The following is an 18262-nucleotide window of genomic DNA, read 5'->3' as shown; positions in this document are numbered from 1 at the left end:
CGCACCTCAAGAACTGTGTCCAGTTTTGGGCCCCTCGCTGTAAGAAAGACATTGAGACCCTGGAGCGTGTTCAGAGAAGGGAAACCAAGCTGGTGAGGGGTCTAGAGCACAGGTCTTATGAAGAGTGGCTGAGGGAGCTGGGATTGTTCAGCCTGGAGGAGGTTCAGGGGAGACCTTATTGCTCTCTATAACTACCTGAAGGGAGGTTGTAGTGAGCTGGAGGTCAGCCTCTTCTCTCGTGTGATTAGTGATAGGACTAGAGGGAATGACTTCAAGCTGCGCCAGGAAAGGTTCAGGCTGGACATTAGGAAATACTACTTCCCTGAAAGGGTGTTCGGGCGCTGGAATGGGCTGCCCAGAGAGGTGGTAGAGTCACCGACCCTGGAGGTGTTCAAGGAACATTTGGATGTTGTGTTGAGGGACATGGTTTAGCAAAAACCATTGGTGATGGGTGAATGGTTGGACTGGATGATCTTTTAGGTCTTTTCCAACTATAGTGATTCTATGATTCTAAGAAATGGATGCTTCCTCTAGCGTAACAAGTTCTTTTCCATGTAGAATTTAAGGAGCTAGAGGGGGCTTTATGCTACCTTTTCAATTCCTCAGTTTTTGGCTAGCAAAGGAATGGACAATTTTCTAAGTTAAATTAAAAAAGCCACATATAACCTCCTGCTAAATTTTTGCTTGGGCTCAGCAGTCATGGAAGTAATTGCTGACCACACTCCAAATACAAGTCAAAAGACTTCTGATATGAATCCAAGTTTCCCTGAAGCATAAGGTACTTAAACTCTGTTTTCTGGGTCACATCCAATTTTGAACTCTTTTGTTTATCTTGTATAGGCTATTACATCTCTCTTAGATACAGAATTTAGAACAGCATGGCCTTCCCTGGAGTACTGTGTGTTGCCCATGTCATCCAAACACATCCCCTAACTAGAAGAGGATCAATAGTGCTGAGTAAGCAACTTCTCAGGGAAAAAAGCTATATAATCCCATAAAAATAGAAAAGATCTGGGCAAATATCTGGTCTACTCCCATTTCACAGGAGAAAAAGAACAGCAAGAGATGAAAGACAAGAATGGAAAATCTTTTCAGCAGCATGAAGTCAGGCTGGGGAACTCAATGCAAAGGTTCTACCTGGATTCAAAATGAAGAAACTATACATAGAAAAAATACTCCAAACAGCTGCTTACTGAAGGAACTATATAGTTGTCTTTCCTTGCTTCCTTACACAGATCTGTTGCTTTCAACCTTCAGTTGACTTATGAAAAGTGAGGAGAGTATAGGAGATACAAGATTATCTCACATCCCCGTAGTTTCTGGCAACTCTCAAAAAATTCACAGTGCCAGGGAAGGTCTACTGAAGCACCTGAACCAACACAAATCTTAGCATTTTAGAAGGAACTCAGTTAAGTGTTGCAGTATGATAGCAATACTTAAACAAGGTCTGTCCTCACTTGCTTATACCTCAACATTATTTTCCTTTATTTTGGTATATGCCCATGGGGAACAGTTTACATAGACAAGGAAATCATTTGGCAGCTAAAGGTGCCCAGGAAGCCCTGCATACAGCTGCCAGCAACTGAGCAGACAGTCCACTGGCAGTAATTAGCAACTACAAGTGAAATGGCAGCAGGGCCTTTCTAGCCAGTGCTCCCCGGCCAAAGGTACACTGGCTGCCAAATCCCACAGAAAGGGAAAGTGTCTACAACCACAGACACCCTCCGAGGGTCTTGCAGGGCCAGACCCCAGCCTGCATCCAGAGCCTTCTCTGAACTGCTGTGAGACACACACAGCTTGCAATTCCTCTGTATTTTTAGCTTCAGTACAACCCTCAAAGCCAGCAGGTTATACCACCTGCATTGTTCAGCAAATAGCCCCAGAACCAATTACTAAAAAAAAAAAAAAAACAACCCTCTCTCTGAAGTATGAATGCAGAATTTGTTTTATGTTGTTTTTACAGTCAACATCTCTGCTTCCTCGCATCACTGGTAACTGTCCACTCCATCCCTCTTGACTGTCTATACAAACAAAAGGCAGTACAGCAAGAGAGATCAAGCAGCAGCATATGTGCAAAGGGAAAAAATAGCTGTCAGTCGTGTGCAGAAGAGAACAGCTCAGCAATAGTCAGTTCCAGAGATAAGGACAAAATGTACAGTAGGAGACAGTCAGGCTCAGACTGATGAGATGTGCTGAATTCAACAATGCTCCCCATCACCCACCTGGACCCAATATCCTCTCTAGAATTAAGTATTGGACTTAGTTATTGGTGACAGATGCTCATGAAAGCTCATGTCCTTACAGAAGCAGCTGCCTGAGACTAAGCATAATGCAGACAAGATCAGAGAAAGCCCAGTTCTTCATTTTACCCTCTCTGCTAGAGTCCTTTATGCATTATATTCAGCATCTCTTGCCATACGATTCCTTATGGTGTACAGATGCTTTTCTGTCCCAACATACTAAATACTCAGTCACAGTCCCAGAGCTCTGCAGAAGTACTTTGGAGGCTGAGGGTACTTCAATCCCCAGCTTTGAGACCTCTATATTGTCCAGCATGACACAAGGTAACCCTCACTGTCACAAATTAGGCATCTTTAAACTGAAAGTTGCAGCTATACTATGATGTTCCTATTATCCATCACTCTCAGGTTAGCAGAGGAGTGCGTCTAAGCTTTACATTTACCTGACCTATTCAGACACAAGCTTATAGAAGCATGAAAGGCTCTGGCTCCACAGCTGCCTCTGAGCTGCTCCAGCAGAATTTAATCCACCAGCCTCAACTCTCTTCAACTCACCCCTATGTTCTGCAAATCCAGTAACAGCTGTGGGATTGCTTTATGTTTACTGCAATGTTATTGAGATTCTCAGCAGGTCAAGACAGGCATTTAAGACCTAAGTTAGCAGAGCATTTCTTATAATTAATTTCCCAGCAGAATATTTGTGTTTCAGTTATTTGAAGGATGTTTCTATATATTTTCAGGTTTCTGAAGTGCTTCTTTTTAAAATATATTACTGCAAAGAGAAGCACATAACCATGTTTCTCTCAACCTGAAAAACTCCCCTTAAGTTTTAGTTTTCTTTATATGTTAAAACATTAAGTATTCCAGATAAGATACAGTGACATATTGCAGATACCAGCAATAGACTTGCATAGCAACAGTAGCACAAATTTCTCCCACATAATGGTCCTGATTTTTTCCCTAAAAATAACCTGAAAAAAAAAAAAGATCAGATTCACTCTTGGAGTGGCCTCATCAGGTTAGAGGTAGTGCCCTTAAGCTGAATCTGTCAGAATTCACTTGAAGATGAACTGCCTCTGGAAGCCTGTCTACTCAGTTCTTCGTCAAAATAATACCTCTGTGAAAACTTTTCAAAGAAGAAATGCATGGTGATGTTTACAGGTGCCCAAGACACTGTCATTTGACTCATTTCAGTTAAATACCACTCAAAGACTTTTTGGTTGCACTAATGTAGTTATTTTCTCCTTTGATCATTCCCTGGATTATTCCAATTCATTTTCCTAAATCACTTCAGTTAACATATAGAAAAGATACTAACAAGATTCTGATCAAGCCAGTGTCTTTAGTTCACCTTCACCAGCAAGCACTGATTTAAAGAACTAAATAAAGACCAAATTCAGCAGCAAAGTACCATAAACACGGGTGCCAGAAATAAAGTGCCCTGTAGATAGCTCTTCAGTTTCCCTATTATGATTCATCGCTGAGCATTCAGAGAGCTATGAGTCTTCCCAGAAATAATTACTGTGCTGCTATACCTTGAGATAAGTGAAAAGCATTAGCAAAGGCATTCCCAAGAATTTTTTTTTTTTAGAAATAACAATTGCAGAACTTCCAGGATAGACAATCCTTTTTCAATCACACCTGCCAAATGCTTTGGTTTTTTTTTTTTTATTTTTTTAAGTATCAGAGGCATCAGATGAACACTGATACACAGAAAAGACTGTCAGCCCTTCACCAGCAAAGGGACTGTCTATCACTGCCAGCTAGCAGTGTTTGCTGCAGGCTCATTGGCAAACTGAGTAGATGAAAATGAGGGCAAGGAAGCACTTGGAAAGTGGTGGGTGCTCCATTGGATGTCTATGCCAGTGGGCAGATGGTCCATTTTTATTCAGACAGATATAATCAAGGAGTCACAAGGCTTTAATGGCCTGTAATGATGTTCATTCCTCTGATAACACAGCTCCCCTGTAGATGGTAGAAATCTTGATCTTCCTTCGTTCTTCACCACTTATGATGTTTCTCTCCCTTCTTCCTTTTGCAAGGAAGAATTTTGCTCCAGCCAAATATTTTCCCCTTCTGCCTACAGTATTTCAGCACCATACTCTGCAGATAAATGAACTCTTCCTTCATATTAATCATCCCTAATGAGGCAGATATTCCTTCTATAAATTCACTCCCTCCTCAGCTCTTCTTGAATACCAGTACAGAGGTCTTCTGTTGCAATTCTTTAGATGAAGGAATGCAGTTAGATCAGATTATGAATTCTATTTTATACCTTGCTTAACATGATTCAGCAGGGAAACAAGAAAGATGTGGTAGTGGCCAGAAGTAGTACTTTTGTGTCACAAAAGATTGTAATTGCTTTCAGGAATTACACCAAGTTATATCGCTCTCTGCTTTAGAGTAAGTGCAATGAACTAAGTTGGATACCATCACCCATCTTCTTTAGGAAAAGAAGTTCTTCCCACCCTCAAACTGTGCCATGCACAAGAACAACAACTATTATACAAGGCTTGCATTTCACAAGTGTAGAAGCACATCTTGAGTTGTTTGGCCTCACATAAGAACCTCAGAACAGTAAGCAAAAGAGCTTTTGAGGGCAATACGCAAAAGCAGTTACCCCCATAATACTGCATTTTCTCAGGCAGGAAAAAAGGGAAGCAGGAAAATAAGTCAAGTACAAAGTACTTGTATAAGTTAATAGGAGTAGCCATTCATATTATGCTGTCATATCTCAGCCAGATTAATGAAAAATTTTGTCCGCAAGCATCCTAAGCTGCCAAGTAACCCTGATCTCAAACACTACCACCAAATCATCATCTCACCCAGAACCATTAGCACAATTAATCCTACATTAATAATTGCTATAAATTGCTGACAGTTGCTAGCATTTTTTTACAGTGACCTGAGATATAACTATTTCCAGAATAGTATAGAGAGTTAAATTACTGGCCTAACCAACAATCTTAGCAGTATATCATGGTCATGGTCAGGGAAAGTCAATGCAACAAGAACATCCTTACTGTAAGTAAGGTGAGGGAGAAAGACCATGATGTTAATACCTAGAATTCTGTCCCTCATTCATAGAGAGATAAATGTTAAGATCACTAAGTACACTTCAGGAAGTGGAAGGGCAATAGAGGAGTGCAGCAGCAAAGGAACTAGCACAAATGGAATGGTGTTACAAAGGAAAAGTACTCACTCATCTCTGAAGATCTAGGCTCACAAGGAAAACTCCACAAAGAAAGGACCTCCATAGATCCTTCTCCAGTGGCAGTTAGGCCTTAAATGAGGTCTAAGAGAGGTGCAGCCAGGCTCCACCCCTTCTGGTCACACAGCTGAATTGCCTTCACCTGTGCTCTCAGGGCTGACCAGGTCCTTTCCCCAGGTGTTCAATCAATGGTTCAGGCCATGACTCAGGAGTTACCATACACTATTAGAGTAGTTAGCTGAAGCTATATACGCATATCCTATTTAAATTTCCCCCAGAATCAGTCCAAACAAGTCACATTCACTTCAGTAATTTAAATGTTTTTTTCCACTTCTCATGTAATATCTCTGTATTCCAGCAAAAAAATTCAGAGAAATCAGCATTTTCAGACAGCCCTAAGAAATGAAAAAGTAGTCCTTGGAGCCACTTATCTATCAGAAAGTGAGCAAACATCTAACACTTTGGCTAGCTTTTTACAGATTCTGATGTACATGTCCCAATTGCCTCTCTGGGGAAAACAAATTAAAGCTTCACCTGTAACACCACAAAGATTTCAGACATTCTTGTTCCCTAGGCTTTTTAATTTCTTTGGACTCAGTGCCAGGGAAGTGCAAAGAGCAGAAGATATTTGACACAAAGAAAAAGAAACAACTACCATGTTGAAGGAATTCAACCCAAAAAAATTCAATTGGCAAATGGCAGGCAGCCAACTGCATACACGCAACTAACTTTTTAAGTGTTGTTCATACAGACCTGTGTTACAAAACTATACAATTCTTACAACCTGCCTTTAATGCAATACTCAGACATCTTTGCTCTGCACAAGGTGGTCATATCTGATGCTCAGGTACTTTTTAAACAGAGGCATGCAGATATTCAGAGTTTAATTGTGAATTCCCCACATGGTAACAGAAAACCTACATTATGGTCTGTAGATTTCCATGCAAGCTGTACCAAAATAATGTTATAGGTTAGAGAATCAAAGTAATGCAACATATAGCAAATCCTTTCTGTGAGCTATAACCTTATTTGTGATACTTCCGTTCGGACTTAAAACTGCAACAAAAGTAATTTTGGCTTAAGTGCAACAGCATACTGGTTACAAAGGAGTTCCTCTCCCTGAACTCTGTGCCTGCATACAGCAGAGATCAGATTTGTTACCCCCACAAGCAGGAAGTAATTTCTAAGTAGTGCAGACATCTGGCACTTTGATTTCTTTCCGTACATTTTTTTAAACCATAACATGCAATTCTGATTCAGACGATTTAGGTGAGTGTACGCAAGAAAACAACTGAGCATCTACTGTCTCTAAACATAACATTACTGCTACATTAATTTAACTGTCTTTGCTTCCCAGCAAACATCTCACACTTCTGCAGGCACATTTAAAAAAATATATATATATGTACATACTAGGTCGGTTAGACATTTGTTCTTCTCCATTTACACTGCTTTGTTTATCTTCCTCATTTCTCACCACTGCTCCCCCCCTCAAAAAAAAGTGTAGAGGCATAAAATAATTTAGTTTTCTCCTCCTATACTACTCATAACTTTTCTCTGGATCCAGCCCATATTTTCTTATAGCCCAGTACTCCCCCCACTCCTCCTTAATCCTTCCGCTTCAATTCTTTCCTTCCTTTTCATCAGTTATGGTTCATCATCTGTGTATCTGTCTCATCTCTATTCTCTAAAGTAAGAGGTATGTCAGCAAGTAGAACACTGTAAATGTTTCAATACTATATAAATATTTTGAAATAACTCCTCTGGGGAAGTAAAAGGGAATTTTCTTTCAGATGAAATTAATAAGAATCTTGCAAACAAGCTGAGATTAATTTGTTTGAAATTATATCCAATTGATTCCCACCACTCTCATTTTTACAGAGGAATACAATAACAATGCATCACCATGATTTCACTGTTTGTTTCCTCCCCCCCTCCCCCAAATATAATTCATTTTGCATCCAACCTATCAGACCTAAGTGCAGATGTGCTCTCATTGACACAAGCATCAGAAAACAACAGTTTAGGTCATTTTGTCTCAAAAATGAAGATGAGATGATGTTCCATCTTCACACTTAACTTAAAAAGACACCCTGGAATAGCAATGTATTAAGGCAAGAAAGTGGATATGATAAGTAGGTTCCAAAGGTTTAGGAAGCCAAAGTATCATTAAGGGAAACAAAGAGTCCTGCACTTACAAGATTGTGCAGGAGGATGCCCATTTTCCTCTCTGTGGACTAATTCACCTTGCACATAATCCTGGTTTTATGTAGAACATGAGATGGGGCAGGCCATTTGCTTCAAGTAGAAGACACAAATATAGCCTCTGCAAGCGTGGGGAAAACTTGACAGTCAAAGAAAAATTAAACACAAGCCCTTTTTAAGGTAAGCACAGAGATCTACCTGACAATTTGCAACAGCAAGCTAACTGAACTGAGAAGAAAACAACATTAGCTGTTCTAAATCACCTTTGCAGTTTGAAATATCTATATGATGAAGTGGATCGGTAATGCCGTCTTGAATAGATCCAGTTGACAGTAACCTCGACCGACCATGATGTCAGACACATTAAAAAGCAGCCACAAATCCCAGTAGTGACACTACATGCGGACAAAGAAGCACAAGCCTGGAAACTGTCAGCCATCCTGGGCTCACTTTTCCATTTCCAGGCTGGGCAAAAATGTGAGGGGTGTCACAGTCACAGAAAGTGCCAAACTGTTTGAACAAGAATGCCAACAGCTTCCTGGCTCTTTTTCCAGAGTTCTCTGTCTAAGATGTTGTGCCTTTTGGGAATATGTGACAACAGACATTAGTCACTGCAGCAGATACAAACATGGCAAGCCTACCCAGAGCTGCATGTACTGATTCCTCCAAAGCTTTCAGTGCAAAGCTCTGTCAATAAGTAGTGTTTTTCTTTGGATAAGATTGTGTTCTGTCTCAGAAGAACAATGTTGCTTTCACCTCAAGGCACAGTTCTGCTTTTCAGTTTACACAGGAGTTCAGAACATAAGTTTTCACAGCCCTTCTGCATTCTGAAAAACAGTGACCATTTCTTGCACTGAACTCCACATATCCAGGTTTGAGAAGTATCACTCAGCTCTTGTATTCAAGCTCAACAGAACCCTAGTGAAGAAAGTGTTAGAGTCGCAGTGCCCTGTTAACCTGTTAGGAGAATCCTTTGTGAGATGTACTCCACTGACAATTTAAGACTTACATAAGGGATGAATTCTGACAACAAACCAGAAATCCTGCAAACTTCCACATTACCTCTTCAGAGGATGACTCAGTGATGTGTTTGCAGAGTTAGAGAAACAGAATCAAATCACCAAAAGGAACACTATCTAATATATACTTTAAGGATGGTGAAAAATGATTTGAGAAGTAGTGCATGGAATTGGCTATAAATCCTTGCCCTATACTGGAAGGATTAGGGCAAAGAAAATAAAATTAATGTAGGCCTTACCTATGCCTTTTTATGTCATAGTACAGAGTAGGAAGTAGAAAGTGCTATTCAAAATACAGGAAAAAGGTTGAACTGCAAAATCTGGTCAAAATACACTTTGTGGTGAATTCCCACAATGCCTTTACACATCATAGGCTAACTACCAGTTTTCTCCTTTAGTTGCATCTAAAAGTAATTTTACATGCTGTCCAAATTTTTACAATTCTTGACTGAAACACAGCTGCAGGTAGTGTCCCTTATCTTAAATAAGATGAACAATAACTTTTATTTTGTCTTCCATAAGATACTTCTCAGTTGAAATCACACCCTTCTCAAATCACCTTTTCACCTCTTATTATTTGAAAAAAGTCTAGAAAGCCCCCAAAAAGCTTTCATGCCACCCCCAGTATTTCAGGATCTTGTCCTCCATTTTGGATCAAAGTTGTAGAGTTGTTTGCCACACCTGGAGTCATGTACACTAGTGTCAAAAAGGAGAATGATGTACAGATCAACTGATCTCTTACAGGACCATCAGAACATACTTTATTTGTTGTATACGCATATAACAGTAAATATGTCCACTCATCTCCTATCAGCCAGGCTGGGATGCTCACAAAGCAGCAAGAGAAGATAAATTTGAGGCATTCTCCAGTCCACAGTAGAACATTTTGTCTGCAGAATATCCGAACAAGACTGCTACTTACTGTTAGGCTGGCGGCATCATAGGAACTTGGTACAAGGGCTGGAGCATCCAAGATTTTATATATTATGGGTTCGGCCACCTTCGATTCCACGCTCTAGATGCTGCCCTTAGGATAGGTATTCTGTAATTGGCAGTCAGCTGCCTCCCCAGTCGTGGCCAAGCCCAATTTATCAAATGCAAGCTGAGAAGTGGAAGATTTATGGGCAGAGTATAACCTCCTAATCGGTTCAATAGAATTCTATTGAAAGAGGGATTACATTATAAATATTATATAGAAAGAGGAGGGGTTAGGCTTTGGCATTTCGTAATGGCTAATGATGCACAATGTATTTATTAGAAGATATCCTGCCTGCAACAGACACCAAGCATAGGTCAGTAATGAGAGATGCTAACTTCAAGCCACACAGAGTAAGGAGTGGGCAGAACAGAGGCTGAATATCACAGCAGAAGCCAAAGTCACGCAGGACACAGTTCCTGATCAGTTCTTGCAAAGCAACAATGATTAGAACTTCGAAGAACATATTAAGAACACAAAGCAATATGATAAGCTTAGTGTGAGAATAGGGAAAAGTCTTTTCAACAAGAACTTTGACATCCAGCAGTCCCTGTGAATAGGCAGCACTGGGTGTTTATTTTGCTCCCAGGATTTTACAATGTCACAGCTCCTTTCTGCACTTAGCTTACTGATGGTTTGGCCTAAGCGTACTAATAAAATGCCTATTAAGCTTGGACTACCATAGGTAATGCCAAGCAACAAACAATTAAAATAAAAGCACAGAAGCTGGGTTGTTTCCTATGTACTCTTCCTCCCCTTTTTTCCTTGCCATAGCACAGGTTTTAAAGTGAGCAGCTACATATGCAATTTTAATACTTGATCTCACTTGCAAGTTCTTCTCCACCTTCAGGGCTTTAGTTACAAAAGAGATCTCTTATGGATAGTTATAAGGCTTGTAGGCAGACAGATGCATTTTCAGACTGCTTGGTCAGTGAAAGGCTCAGAACCAGCTTGCACTTAAGTAACTGGAATGGAGGGCAGAATCAATGTGTCTATCCCAACTTTAATAGCTTACCCCATACAGCTCACCAACGAACCTGGACACACAGGAAAGGAGGGTAAAAGCTGAGTAAACTGAAGACCAACTATAATGATGGCAGGTAAGTGACGATATAGATTAGCAGAAGATTTACTTCCCCAATGAATGAGAATTAGAAGCTCATTAGGAGAAACAGTATCTTCAAGAATCTAAACAATAATTGAGTTCTCAATACCATACCTCTAAGAGATTAGAGGAATGCAACATCATTTAATACTAGTACAAAATAAAGATATGAAAATAACAGTTAAGCCTCTCCTCCATAGACCCTTCTACATGGCAGAATTGTCTTGGACAAGGGATTTTAAGATAAGTCTCATTGTGCTCCTTGATAGTCTTCTGTCCCAGGTAATTCACATTCTGGGGTATCTTTCTCAATTTTTGAAATTGAAGTCGCCAGAGCACAGCAAGTATAAAGGAGCAGTGAAATTTGGGGTGATAACATACTGGTTTCACATATATTACAAAGTAGATTCATACTTAAATTCTTTGCTTTCAGCTCTTCTCTTGCCATGCCAGCTTCTGAAAGTAACCTGCAGTTGCTATCACAGCTAGGAGCTCTAAGCCTAAATCTCTTCAAGTTGCAATTACCTGTGCTACTGTAAATCGGAATTTCTTCTGATATGTATTAGCCCAGAAAGGATATCCTTTCCTATTACTTTGCCTTGCTGCAAGAATAATGCCTGTTCAGCCTCTAAACGGGACGCAGATATCACCTAATTTCAAGCACACCACATACTATGCTGCCTTTCTTCCAGTTGCAGCTCTACTTCAATATTGTAGGGGAGGAAAAACTGCCAACCAAAAATTCTGAAGAAAAATTGGTCAAGGGAAGAAAGAAAACATCTTCCTGGATGGAAGAACAAGCTGCAGCTGAAACTGATTACAATCATGTTCTGCAAGGTCTTTAAGTCTGGAGGAGCGAGGAACAACTGGAGAACTCTCATCATCATACAAAAGGCATTTCATTTTGAAATGACACTTCCTAATTTCAAGAGCCATGAACAACTAGTAGATAGGTCTTCCCATACTAAACAACTGGAGAATAAGGCTGTCTTGTGACTCCCTCAGCTGCAAAACTTTAGTAGCCTGATGAAGATGTTTACTTAAATCCAGGTGCAGATTTTTTACAAGGGACAGAGCAATTAAGTAATTAAAGTAGCTCAAATTGCCTGTTTGAAAACAGGTTTTTCCACCCCTTAACTTCTTCCTCAAAGCCATTAACACTTTATTCACTCTTAACGTGCAGAAAGGGTCAACCTGAAAAGGAGCAATTTTAGGAATAATTGTCTAGCTTGCTCTGGTAAAACATCTAGGAAGAACTGCTTGCTTGGCTAGTAAAGGGGATAGACAGATTAGCTAACAGCTACCCTCTTCCCCACACTCAAAACAAACCTAAAGGCACAGAAAGTATTTTAAAAGAATGTTTTAGTGTGAAGTGACCTGAAAAGAAATGCCTTCCATATTCTGCCGGTTCATAAACCCTAAAATTATTCCAGTTCAGTTTCCAGCAATTATTTGGTTAACAGCCACATAAGCCACCCCACTAGCCCTGAGGCTAACAAAGCCTGGTCTCCTTCAGACGACCATTCTTCACACGATGCTGGTGGTCTAAGCGACAGCTCTGTTGAGTGAGCTTTTCCCGTGCTCTCACCATGTTTGAAGACAGGCATTTAGTAGCATAAGTGAAGTCTTGCTTACCTACCTGGCTACCAGATCCAACAAAACGCTTGTAATGAAAACAATTATTTTAAGGCTCAAAGCCTACTGCACACCGTACTCTTCCCTCCCTTAGAGACTTAAAGTCACGTAAGCAAACTGAGCTCATTTTCAGTTGAAATGTCTCTAATCTTGTATCCTTGAGAACTTGCAACTTACAAGTTAGTATCACATAATCAGCTGCGAACACTAATGCTATTCTCATCTTGTTAGTAAGTTGAGAAATTTATATCTTACAGTTTTTATATGAGCTTCCAGAGAGTACACTAGAAATTTCCCCTTTTGGCAGGGGTCTGCAATTCTTCTCCAGCTAAATACGGTGCCTAGATGAAGAAATACAATACCAATTGCACCCCTTCTTTCACAAATCCTCAGGCATTTCTACAAAACTGTAGAAGTCAAGACAAAAACAAACAGCACTGCACCATTTCTGACTATCTGACTGCCTAGAGCAGAAAAATTATTTGCTGATACATTACTTACAGGCATTCTACTGAACCATGACACCATCCACAACAGTATGCTCTCAACTCCACTGCTTGGAGGCACAGCTGAATTGAAGGCTCAGTATATTCTGGTGACTTCAGTTCTCATTGGCTGCTATCGATGCAACTCAGCTGATTTCAGTTAAGGTGATCAACTCACCCTCCTAGGGAACTTAGCCTAACAAATTCCTAAAAAAAGTGTTATAGCTCTAAAACTTTGTCCATGCTTGAGTGTAACTCTTATCCAATATGCCTGACAGCTACAATTGACTTTTTTCTTTGTTTATTGTCTGATTGACCCACTATATACACTACAATAAAGCAGGCTGTAAAGTGCATTGGGTTGTTTTATAGTTTCTCTGTAGAATATCTTAATTAGTATGCCTGAAATTCTTCTAACACAAGTAAAGTGATAAAAAATATTGGCTGTGTTACTTCTTTTGCATTATGATCGTTTGCGTTCTTGTACGGTTCCAAGAAGCGTTTTATGACTAAGAGGAGGAAGTGCCTGTAGAAGAAAGTTCCCTAACCCTGTCTAATGTAACTAATGAAAAGACAGAAAATCTCCTGCCTGTTGTGAATTGCTTTGCACACTGTGATATTGTCCTCTGTGTCCAATGAAAGCAACAACAAAAATCTCAACAGGACAATGAATTGCTATTCTTCAGGTTTAGACTGGTACTGCTGCTATAGAGTTCCTGCCACACTGATGATTTTGACTGTGCTCACGCTTTTCCCCTGTTTTATTCCTCCTGTCTCACTTTACTAGCTGTGTACAAGTAGAGACTCTTTGTCCAATAGTTCCTCGTGTATGTGAACCATTTCTTTTTTTTCCGCTTTAGAACAAAGCTTCCCAACAAGTGATAACAGTGCTACCTCCATCACTCCCATCTCTATAATTATTTCTATGGTGGTTTGACAATACACATAACACTGACATTTTTCTAAAATTCCAGATGGTGAAAATTCAGTGTAGAGCTTTTCACTTTTCAAAGGAGTATGCAAATAGTTCCACACATACCCTGTCGTACTTTAATTAATGGCCCTGTTCAATATTGCATGTCAGAAAAAATAACAATCTCTCTACCTAACGCAGCATTGTTATAGGCTTCCCATTCTAGATTAGTTCAGACAGCAATAATTTCTAATGAACTATGCATAATATCATGTCCATTTTTTCCTGAGTAATATGCAGTGGCTTAAAATGTAACATACAAAACCTATTGAGCAGCTTCTTAATGAATTTACTCTGTCTTTGTCAGTATGATATGGCAGCTTTTTTCTCTATGATCAATGTCCACTTTATTGTCAGCCATCAGGTAAAACAGATTTCAAGTTCTCTGACCATGTTCTACCACTGGGAATAAAGGTCTGCAAGAATGTACGGACAACAAGGACAGCCAGAAGTGAGGATAACTTTTTAGAGACTGTACACATTTAACCTTGGAGAGGTTACATTAGATATTCAAGAATCACAATGGAAAAAGAAACATTATCCATATTAGAGGTGACTGTGAGTCTGTGCCATCCTCAATCTGGGACATTTAGGGGAAGAACAAGGGTTGGAAAGGCAGGCACTAAGGTGGGCTGGGATGAATTTGTGTAGGAAAAGGAGAAGAGGAACAAAATGACTGGTTGTACTGAGATACAGGTCAGTGCGTTTGTCTTCAAGCCCTGTGCATATAATCTATCCTGTTGGCTCCTTAAATCCTATTTCTATTCTCCATCTAACTTTTTTCTCTTTTCTGGAAGTGCATAGATCAGATCTGTTAAAGAGAACAACAGCAAACAGACCAGAGAGGACAAATTCCCCAAGTCCATCATATTCCATTTCATATAGCAAGGTCCTACCATACCTGCCTCTGTCATACCAGGTCTATAAATACTAGGGAATCCACTGCAATGAGATGTGAAAATATTTGTAAATGGTTACCTGTAGTCCTATGGGGATTTATAGTTCTCTTGTTACACATTCCCTTCCAGATTTAAGTACCTCTCTGCAAGCAGATTCATATGCGCACATGAGGTCCCAGGGTGGACCAGTTTGCCTTCTGATGGACTCTTCATTCCTGCATATTTGTGCAGCACTGCATTTGGGTGTTACAACCTTCCAGTCAGAGGAGCCCTGTAGAACAGTCCAAGTGCTGCCTTTGCTCCTGTGATTGACTCTTGGAAGCTGTTGTGTAGCTTCTGTCAACCATACTTGTGGAATTTACACTTTCGTCAGAAGATATATAAGGTCTGTGAAACCATTAGTTAATTATATGCGTTTCAAAATCACATGTATTAATCCTTTCTTGAGATAACAGTCAATCATTATACCTGAAATTGCATTTTGAAAGTCTTCTCTATTTTTTTGCCATTTCTTCTATTGTCTCTTTTCCTCTAGCTGTCTCCTCAAGAACTGAAAGGAGGGCAAGAGGCTTGACTGTCTGCTCTTTCTGTTCTATTATCATTTTACATTATTGAGATCATGCAGTTTAATCCCTAAGAAGCCAACTTCAAAGTAGAGCATAAAAACTTTTGCAATTAATATTGGCAAAACATTAACTACAAGCACTTTGGGTACAGTCTGTTCTGTTCATTATTTGTTCCTATAATATAATAAGTGCATTTTTAGCCAAATGATTTCAAGTTCTCTTTAAACTTGGCAACTTCTGTCTATCTTTGACACAGGTGAATGAAATGTTATTTTGCAGTGCTTCCCAGCATAAGGTTTCTGTGCTGAGTTGTTGCTTTTGTTGCCTTCCTTGGGACAGTATTTATTAATTAGATGTCTTTCCTTTGCTTTCTTCATTGTGTCCTTTTTCTATAGTTAATAAACTCTGCAAATTTAAAGCATTTAATACATTCAAAACAATATTGATAAAATCTATGTATTTAAGTTCTCAAAGCAATCCTCATGTTTAGCTCACCAGATGTGGTGTTCTGTTGGTATCAGTGGAATGACTCATGAGTGTTAAACATGTGCAATTCCTACAAATAGTCCTTCTCACTGAAAGTGTTTAAGCAATGGAAACCCTCTTTTACAAACAGAAAATCCTGCATTCAAAAGCAAGCTGGTAACAGCTACATGAAACAGAAGACCTAGGTTTGACAACCTGTCCAATTACAAGCAATTTTTAATTTCATTTCTTTTTCTTCTTTCCCATTAGCAGTTCTAGTGTATTGCCTCAGTAAAACACACAAGCAAGCATTTTTGGAAACAAGTGCTGGCTCACTGATAATAAGCTTCCTTTTACATTAAACTTCTAATTTGACAAAAGTGTTATTAAGTGACTTTACTTCAACATTGAAAAATGAGTAATTATTAGGACAAGACTCTGATTCAAGTTACTGCAAGCTGTAAACAGCTATAAACGCTTATACTATTGAGGACCTTAATTTATTCCTACTGAGAACACAACCAGTTAAGCATAGAAATATATGTAATGTATCCATTATTGTAATTCTTTACTTACATTAATTTTTTTTTTTATCATTTATTACACGTTAGGTATCCATTCTCTTATCTACAAAATTGCAGCATTGGACTGGACTATTGTTAGGCTGCTTTTCCTGTTTCTTTCATGCTTTGAATAATTTCCTGGTGTATTATATTCATATAAATGAAGAATGTAATGAGACATTGATACTTCCCTTTGATACTTCTAATTACCTTCTTTGAAAGGGAAGGGAAGGGGGTATATGAAAATCTTCTTCCTATGAAACTACAGATCAGGTGGAGGAGTTTCTGTGCTGTTTGTTGGGATAAATTGCCTGCATGCTGAAATATGATGAGCCCTGGATGCAACGTCCAGAGATGCAAAACCATCCTTTTTTTTTTCTATGAAATCTCGTATATAGAAATGTCTTCATTAGGAATAGACAAATTTCATTTCCTGTGAATATTAAATTGCTTTTCTCTCAGTGCTATGAAATTGAATGGCAGGAGAGGTGCAGAACCAAAGCTCACTGAGGTCACAGGAAATTGTCTCAGTTTCAGGCCAGATGACTGAAGTCTGTTGGTGGATCCATCCTCATATCATCCATCCTCATACCTTGCAGCCAGCTCTGTTGGGAACTCAGAGCTCCAGCAGGAGTGCTGAGCTGCCTGAGGCATCACCCTTGATCTGTGACTTGTAAGGACCATGAAATAGGAACTGAAGAAGTGAGTTTGACAGGACTGATGGAAACACCTATCACTGGTCATCAAATCTATCAGTATTAGCACCCTGCTAACCCTTTCTGGAGCAGTCAGGTTTCTTCTGTGAGTGAATGAAGAAAATAAGTGGAGAAAACGATGGAAAGAAGACTTCTCCATCCCTCTCTTTCTGTTACTGAGGTTAGTAGCATTCAGTTGCTCTGTCACTATTTGGTTAGAAAGCTAAAGGAATGCAATATTTTATGTCTATTGTCCATGGGTTTCAGCAGTACATAAGGGAAAGATCCAGAGAGCCAAAAAACAAAAAAACAAAAGAAAACAACAACAACAACAACAACAACAACCCAAAAAAAACAACATAAAAAGTATGCCACTATGTCTCAGTGAGGTTGTTTCTCAAATCAGATACCTAAGCACACTGAGAAATATCAGTATAACCACTGAAAGTTGACTAAGAGCTATTTTTGTGCTCACTGGCTTCACTGAAAATGAGGGAAAAGAACTATTAAAATGAACGATTAGATAATCTTTCTAGAAATGAAAGGATATGGTCCAAGCCCTGAAATAATGAGTCCAGAAAAAAATGATGTTCTGGATATGGATGCCTGGAGCATCTCCCCTATGAAGAAAGGCTAAGTGAACCGGGTCTGTTTAGCCTTGAGAAAAGAAGACTGAGAGGGGACCTGATCCAGGTCTATAAATATCTAAGGTGTGGGGGGCAGAGTGGTGAGGCCAGACTGTTTTCAGCAGTGTGTGGAGACAGGACAAGGGGAAACGGCCAGAAACTGGAGCATAGGAAGTTCCGCACAAATGTGTGCAAAAACTTCTTTACGGTGAGGGTGACGGAGCACTGGAACAGGCTGCCCAGGGAGGCTGTGGAGTCTCCTTCTCTGGAGATATTCAAGACCCGCCTGGACGCCTACCTGTGCGACCTGGTGTAGGGATCCTGCTTTGGCAGGGGGGTTGGACTCGATGACCTCTGGAGGTCCCTTCCAACCCCTATGATTCTGTGATTCAGTGATTCTGTGATACTTTCACCTTGCTTCCCTTCCTTGTATTAGATGTTTGAAAGGAGGAATTTGCATAGCTCATTCTTCAATGCGAGAACCTTTTATTTAATATTTAAACTATAAAAATAGCAGTTATTTGTAGTCTAATTTAAAGCAAGCAAAAAAAAAAAAAAATTGCAAAAATCAGTGGACTTCTAATGCTCCTTGCTAAGGG

The 18262-nt window shown here is 39.6% G+C and overlaps 1 long non-coding RNA gene across 2 annotated transcripts in view; it reads right to left on the bottom strand.

The window, feature by feature from the left end:
* LOC149918915 (uncharacterized) overlaps positions 1 to 12940 on the bottom strand; it is a 56384-nt gene extending 43444 nt beyond the window's left edge. Inside the window, exon 1 of one of the 2 annotated variants that reach the window (XR_016464653.1) lies at positions 12893 to 12940. This is a non-coding gene — a long non-coding RNA (uncharacterized LOC149918915). The remainder of the gene's footprint in view (positions 1 to 12892) is intronic. The other variant, XR_016464654.1, reaches the window with a different exon arrangement.
* Between the last annotated feature and the right edge of the window lie 5322 nt (positions 12941 to 18262).

Source organism: Phasianus colchicus, chromosome 2, assembly GCF_987193195.1.
Source record: "Phasianus colchicus chromosome 2, bPhaCol1.hap1.1, whole genome shotgun sequence".
In the NCBI taxonomy this organism is placed as follows: Eukaryota; Metazoa; Chordata; class Aves; order Galliformes; family Phasianidae; genus Phasianus; species Phasianus colchicus.
Note: the sequence above shows the minus strand (reverse complement) of the source record. Positions and strands in the feature narration are given on the sequence as shown.